The following is a 6,768-nucleotide window of genomic DNA, read 5'->3' as shown; positions in this document are numbered from 1 at the left end:
ATCTCTCGACCAACTTTGAAGGCTTTGTACCACTCGTACTTATGCTTGCGTTTTTGATAAAACTTAAACACCGGGAGCCTTTTCCAACATTTGTAATGACGCACGAAATTTGGTTATAAGTACCAAACTTGAGGCCAATTCTTTGTCCTATATTTTTATCCATTGTAAAATTCGCAACGCTTTACTGAGGTGTATCGACTTAAGTAGCTGTTATAAAAAAACGGGGTTACAGATCGCGTTCATATTTTGCATAGTATTTAACGATAGTGCTACCAACTTAGCCAAATACAGTTTTTTGTTAATTTACCCGAGGAATTTAATTATAATTTCGGGTGCTTTTTTGTCAGAATGTACGGTAATACAAGTATTCCATAAAGCATATGCTTCATCAACTCATCTGAGGCCGCAGTTTATTGTGACAGGATATCCTAAGAAGTGAGCAAATATTTTAACAACATATACCTCCAGACAAATCCGAATTACGATCCTACCAAGAGTCTGCGCAAAAACTTTACTTTGTCAATATGTTTTATCAGATGAAATTTTCAACCAATCGTTCTCATTTTTGATATCAAAATAATTGTTAATATGAATGCGGAGTAAAAAGTCTTCTTTCTTCCATATTTTCACCATAGCTAATTTGGTAAAAACTCTCACATATTAACCTAAGCAATGGAGATCCTTATATTATCTTGATGTAGACAAGAAAATTAACAGACCAGTTTAGACCATTTTTAGATAAAAGTTTTAGTTTCTTTGATAAGAACTTTAGTCCGCTTAGTACGTGGTCGATCACATTTTTTAGAAAATTTCAAGTCCCACAAGCCCTTCACCGCCCCTTACCAAGTGAGTCAGTGGTTTATTGCCATTATTGTGGCCAAAACCCATCAATATTCTGTATTTATGAAAATAACTTCATTATTTATTTACTAATTGTGTACAAAATTTCATCATTATATCATTTCGTTATCTTCATTCCAACATATTGAATTTCGTATTACCCTAGCTTCTGTTGAAGCGAACAAAATAATTGTACTCTCTGGCACCTTGAGGCGTGATATTTACAGGGTGATTTTTTAAGAGCTTGATAACTTTTTAAAAAAAAAAAACGCATAAAATTTGCAAAATCTCATCGGTTCTTTATTTGAAACGTTAGATTGGTTCATGACATTTACTTTTTGAAGATAATTTCATTTAAATGTTGACCGCGGCTGCGTCTTAGGTGGTCCATTCGGAAAGTCCAATTTTGGGCAACTTTTTCGAGCATTTCGGCCGGAATAGCCCGAATTTCTTCGGAAATGTTGTCTTCCAAAGCTGGAATAGTTGCTGGCTTATTTCTGTAGACTTTAGACTTGACGTAGCCCCACAAAAAATAGTCTAAAGGCGTTAAATCGCATGATCTTGGTGGCCAACTTACGGGTCCATTTCTTGAGATGAATTGTTGTCCGAAGTTTTCCCTCAAAATGGCCATAGAATCGCGAGCTGTGTGGCATGTAGCGCCATCTTGTTGAAACCACATGTCAACCAAGTTCAGTTCTTCCATTTTTGGCAACAAAAAGTTTGTTAGCATCGAACGATAGCGATCGCCATTCACCGTAACGTTGCGTCCAACAGCATCTTTGAAAAAATACGGTCCAATGATTCCACCAGCGTACAAACCACACCAAACAGTGCATTTTTCGGGATGCATGGGCAGTTCTTGAACGGCTTCTGGTTGCTCTTCACCCCAAATGCGGCAATTTTGCTTATTTACGTAGCCATTCAACCAGAAATGAGCCTCATCGCTGAACAAAATTTGTCGCGAAACACATTTCGAACCGAACACTGATTTTGGTAATAAAATTCAATGATTTGCAAGCGTTGCTCGTTAGTAAGTCTATTCATGATGAAATGTCAAAGCATACTGAGCATCTTTCTCTTTGACACCATGTCTGAAATCCCACGTGATCTGTCAAATACTAATGCATGAAAATCCTAACCTCAAAAAAATCACCCGTTATAACTTTTTTGGTGACGCTTTTTTAGTTTCAGTACCAAGGCCCGGACTTCGGAGCCATTTGCCATTAAATAAGTTCAATGTATCATTAATACTGGCGAACCACTTATTGTTCATTTTTCGACATCGCAAAATGTGTCTTATATATAGAAAGGAACGTGTGTAAGTACTCGTAGGTTTCGAAATGGATTATATTCGAAAATGTTTGAACAGCTGAAAGCAGTACAATGCACTGGACCTCATACGAACTCTACTTTATTTACATACGCACATGTTATCGAGCTAATTTGTCAATTTTCCCGAAGCTCTCGCTGAGTTTGACAAATGAAAGATGTGCTAATAGAATTTTCAGCGTTTTTTGTTTACATTTAAAAAGTGAAATGCGAAACAAATGAATATCGTATGTAAAGCAAAAAGCACTGAGTCCAAAAAACAATTGCTTAGCCCCTTTCACCTAGTGGGAGTGAGATAAAAAATATGCCATCATTGGAGACTAGGCTGAAATGTAGCGTTGGTGAGGGCTAATCATTGCCAGTTGGTTGTGGAAAAAAATCCACTGGCAATATTTTCAGGCACACACAAAGGCGTACTGTTATTGCTGTTGTTTGGGGATTATAAACGATTCGAATTTTATTGTGTTTTCCAACGAAATTCTATTTTACAATTTCCATTGTCAACTTTAGAATTTTTGAATGTGTGTGGGCACAAGTTGCCATGTGTATAAACATATAAAAATACAATCGGGCACATTTTATATATACATACATATATATATTTACTATATTTAGATTAAATCCATGCAACTTGCTATGAAGCAAACTTAATTAATGAACACTATAAATTCTTATTTTTAAACACTCAGCGAGTTAATATAAAATTCACAATACTAACGAAAATGTGAGGAAATTTTCAGCACATTTCTTTATTAATATATACAAACAGATATAATTAAACTTATATTGTATGTATGTATGAGCATTTTAAATTCAAATTTCCAACGACAGCTTAATTGCTTAGACTAATTGCGAGAATCAAGTGATGGGTCTTGAGCATAATATTAATGAGATTAACTGCATATTTGTTGCACATAAACATGTGTATATATATATATATGTATGTATATGCATATATAAATATATCTAGATATGTATGTATTTTATATGAATAAATCAGAAATATGATGAATTCAAATAATTATAGAACAAGTTGTCTAATAACAGCTTGTCAAATGTGAAAGATGTTCGTGGGTAACACGCTAAGCGCATTCCACGATGAATAGTCATTTTTATCAGAGTGTAAAATGCACGTTACTAACGCTCACGGGTGATGGGTTTAAAAGCTAACTAAAGTAAATCTTGAATTTATAGAAAACTGTTTTTGGTTTACTTGGTCCTTTTGTGCAATATAATTACTGTATTCAAATCTTTAAGTCAAAGTATGTCAAAGACCTGTGTAAAATTTCAAAAACACAGTTTCGAGAAAAACGCGTTAAAAGACTTCGCACTTAGCCTAGCAAGCCTCGAGCGCACAAGTTCTAAAAGCTGTATCTCCGCAACTATTACTCGGATCAACTTGAAAATTTAAGGGCAATATTCTTGAGATTTTTTAGAACTTAATAGGATAATAAAAAAAAATTCGATTTTTGAAACCCGTAAATCCATGTAACCCCTTAAAAACCAACTAAAGTAATTCTAGAATTTGTAGAAAACTGTTTTCGTTTTGTTTCCTTTTGTGTACTATTTTAATCATTGTAGTGAAACAATTTTAATTGAATAGCATCTTCAGAGCTAAATTTCCCATCTTAATTATTCTTTTGTGAGAATTACATATCTGATTCATTAAAGTTATCAAACAATATTTCCCTCTAGGGAAGCTGTATTCATGTGTCTTTATGTCTTAAAATGGTAAATTGAAAATACTCTTTTACAAATGGAAACTGTGTAGCAAATATTAAATTTATACTTCAAAATAGAGTTGCCATATATCGAAAAATGTTAAACAAAGAATATGAGAATATAAGATTTTTAACATATAAGGCGCTTTCCAAAGCTTCCGAAAAATATTTAACCACAAAAGTCCTTTTTCCGTTTATCAAGTGTATACTATGGTTCACTGCCACTGTAAAAAATCTGCTCAAAAAAGTGTTCCAAAATATAGCCGACAACTTAAAGATTTAATAAAGGTATACCATATACACGATAATGCTTTCGGTGTTCACAAGCTCTTGTTTCTCTCTTCTTCTCTTTCCATTTCCTTTACAATAGATTAACAAGTCAATTGAAAAATCATCGGCCTAATACATAGTTGGCGCGACTAGAATTAAAACCATATAATTTTTGGCTAGTGTTAACCTTCAAAAAGTGCGTGTATAAATTTGACAGCTTTTGAAGCGTTAGTTTCAGAATTATATATATCGCTAAAAAGGAATTTTGAATGTTAATATAGTATTGCTTTTTCAAGAAAAACATATATTGAAACAAAAAATTGGCTTGATGACGTACACCGGACACTGTCGCAGGAAAATCAACCGCAAGGATTGGTATGCTAAGATGCACTTTAGACGTGTTGCAATGAGCATCGAAAACGGCTTACGTGGTGGATGCCCAAAAGAGGTTATTACCGACGAAATCCTCAACAAAGTCCACAAACTAATTTTGGATCACTCTAAAGATATCAATTGAACGTGTATATCATATCATTAACGAATATTTGGGTACAATAGAGCTCGAGCTTACTTTTGACCAAAAATAACGACGAGTTGAGGATTCGTACTAGTCTTTAGAGATGTTCAAGCGTAATAAATCAGAATTTTTTGATCGATATGTGACAATGGATGCAACATGGCTTCATAATTTCATTCCAAAGTCCAAACGACAGCCATCCGAATGGACCGCACAGGATGAATGCAACGGTCGGCAGGCAAGACTATAGCGTGTGTATTTTAGGATGCCGATGAAATACATAACATTATAAGGCCGTGTGAAAGACGAAATGACCGATAAATGGTCGCATTTAGAGAAGAAGAAAGTGTTGTTTCACCAAGTCACTGAAAACGATGGCAGAATTCCATGAAATGAACTTCGAATTGCTTAAGCATCCACCGTATTCTCCATATGTGATCCTCAGCGACTTTTTACCGTTCGCAGACCGCAAAAGAATGCTCACTGGGAAGAAATGTTCGTCGAATGTAGAGCTAATCACCAAAACTCAGGTCTATTTTGAAGCAAAAAACAAATCGTACTACAAAAATGATATCGAAAAGCTAAAGGGCCGCTATAAGCAATGTATAACCCTAGAAGAGCATTATGTTGTATAAAGCGAATGTTTTTTACTCTGTTAGGCCGCGTACTTTTCAATTGACCTCTTACAAATCTAAGAAAATTTTCTTTTCGCATACACAAATTCCTTTAGAAGCATCAATTAAATTCAACTTCAACTTCAGTGGAACCCCATTATTTACTTATATCACTATTATGCTTTTAAGCTATTTTCTCAAATATAGAGAATTGTATTTTCCTTATTTCAACTGAAATAATGCGAAATAACGAAAATATTTTTGTAATTCTTAACAAAGTTTTAGATAGAGTGCAGAAACATCAATTGGTAATTCATATCACACAATTGTATCACGAATTAGCCTTCGCCAGAATTGTCTCCTAGCGGCTAGTCCTCAGACCCACCACAAGAAATATTTCACTGAAATGAGGAGGTCAACGAGTAGGTAGACTATGAAACCGGTATTAAACTGAGTAGTACTAAGTCGTCTTTACAACGGCAAATGATTTCTTCACTTTAGGACCAAGTACTTCGCATTCCATGTGTTATTAGGCAATTACAAAAAGAACAATCTAGAAACTCGTTTTATTTGTGCGTAAAAAATTAACAAATTTTCTAAAAAATTTGATATTTTTTAGTTCAATTCAGTATTAAACCAGATTTTACCTATTCACATATAAAACATTTCAAAAATCCTCCTCTACCCTTGGAACGCACCATTCAGAAATAAACGAATTTAAATTCTGACATGACGAATGTGTAATCGAGATTATCTCAGATAATAATACTTAAGCTGAACTTAATTAAAATACGCAAGTTGCGTGCTTAATAAATATTGAATAAATATTTGATTTCAAAACTCCACTTTGACAACTCACATGTGTCTAGGAATAGTTAATTAATGCAATCTACTGTAATAAGAAATAAGCTCCGCAGAGGTGTGTAACTGATAGGTTGCATTGATGGTTTCCAAATTTGAAACTTTGTCATAACTGTGTCATATTTTTGCACATCAAACCGGTGTGTCTGTTGATTTCACTTGCTGACTGCCACCGGTTTCCCGATTAATTTCACAGATATTTGGGCAGACGAATTGTAAACAGCTATGAACTATTAGCTAATTTTATGAGCTTTGATAAGCCGACACTTCAAATGCAAGTTGAAAGGAATACATTTACATATAGATACATACATATGTATTACATAACATTTTAATGGACAACAATTTCTTTATTTTTGAGGACGTAATATTTAAATTCCAACACTCAGCAAGAGGTTATCTAACGGTTTCAAGACAGTACCGCCTATGACCGTTATATTTACTTAGTTTAAATTAAGCAATGCCAGCAGATGCCGAAATTGTGGTTAGATTAGTTATTGAGGCTACCGCAATGGAGAACGCGAGTACAATATTTGGGCTGTTGAAAACCGACCAGATACCAAAAACAACCAGAAGTTCGAAACTATCTTATATGGACTATTTCAAACCAACTGAC

This window comes from Bactrocera dorsalis, chromosome 3 (assembly GCF_023373825.1).
Source record: "Bactrocera dorsalis isolate Fly_Bdor chromosome 3, ASM2337382v1, whole genome shotgun sequence".
NCBI classification, from domain to species: Eukaryota; Metazoa; Arthropoda; class Insecta; order Diptera; family Tephritidae; genus Bactrocera; species Bactrocera dorsalis.
Note: the sequence above shows the minus strand (reverse complement) of the source record.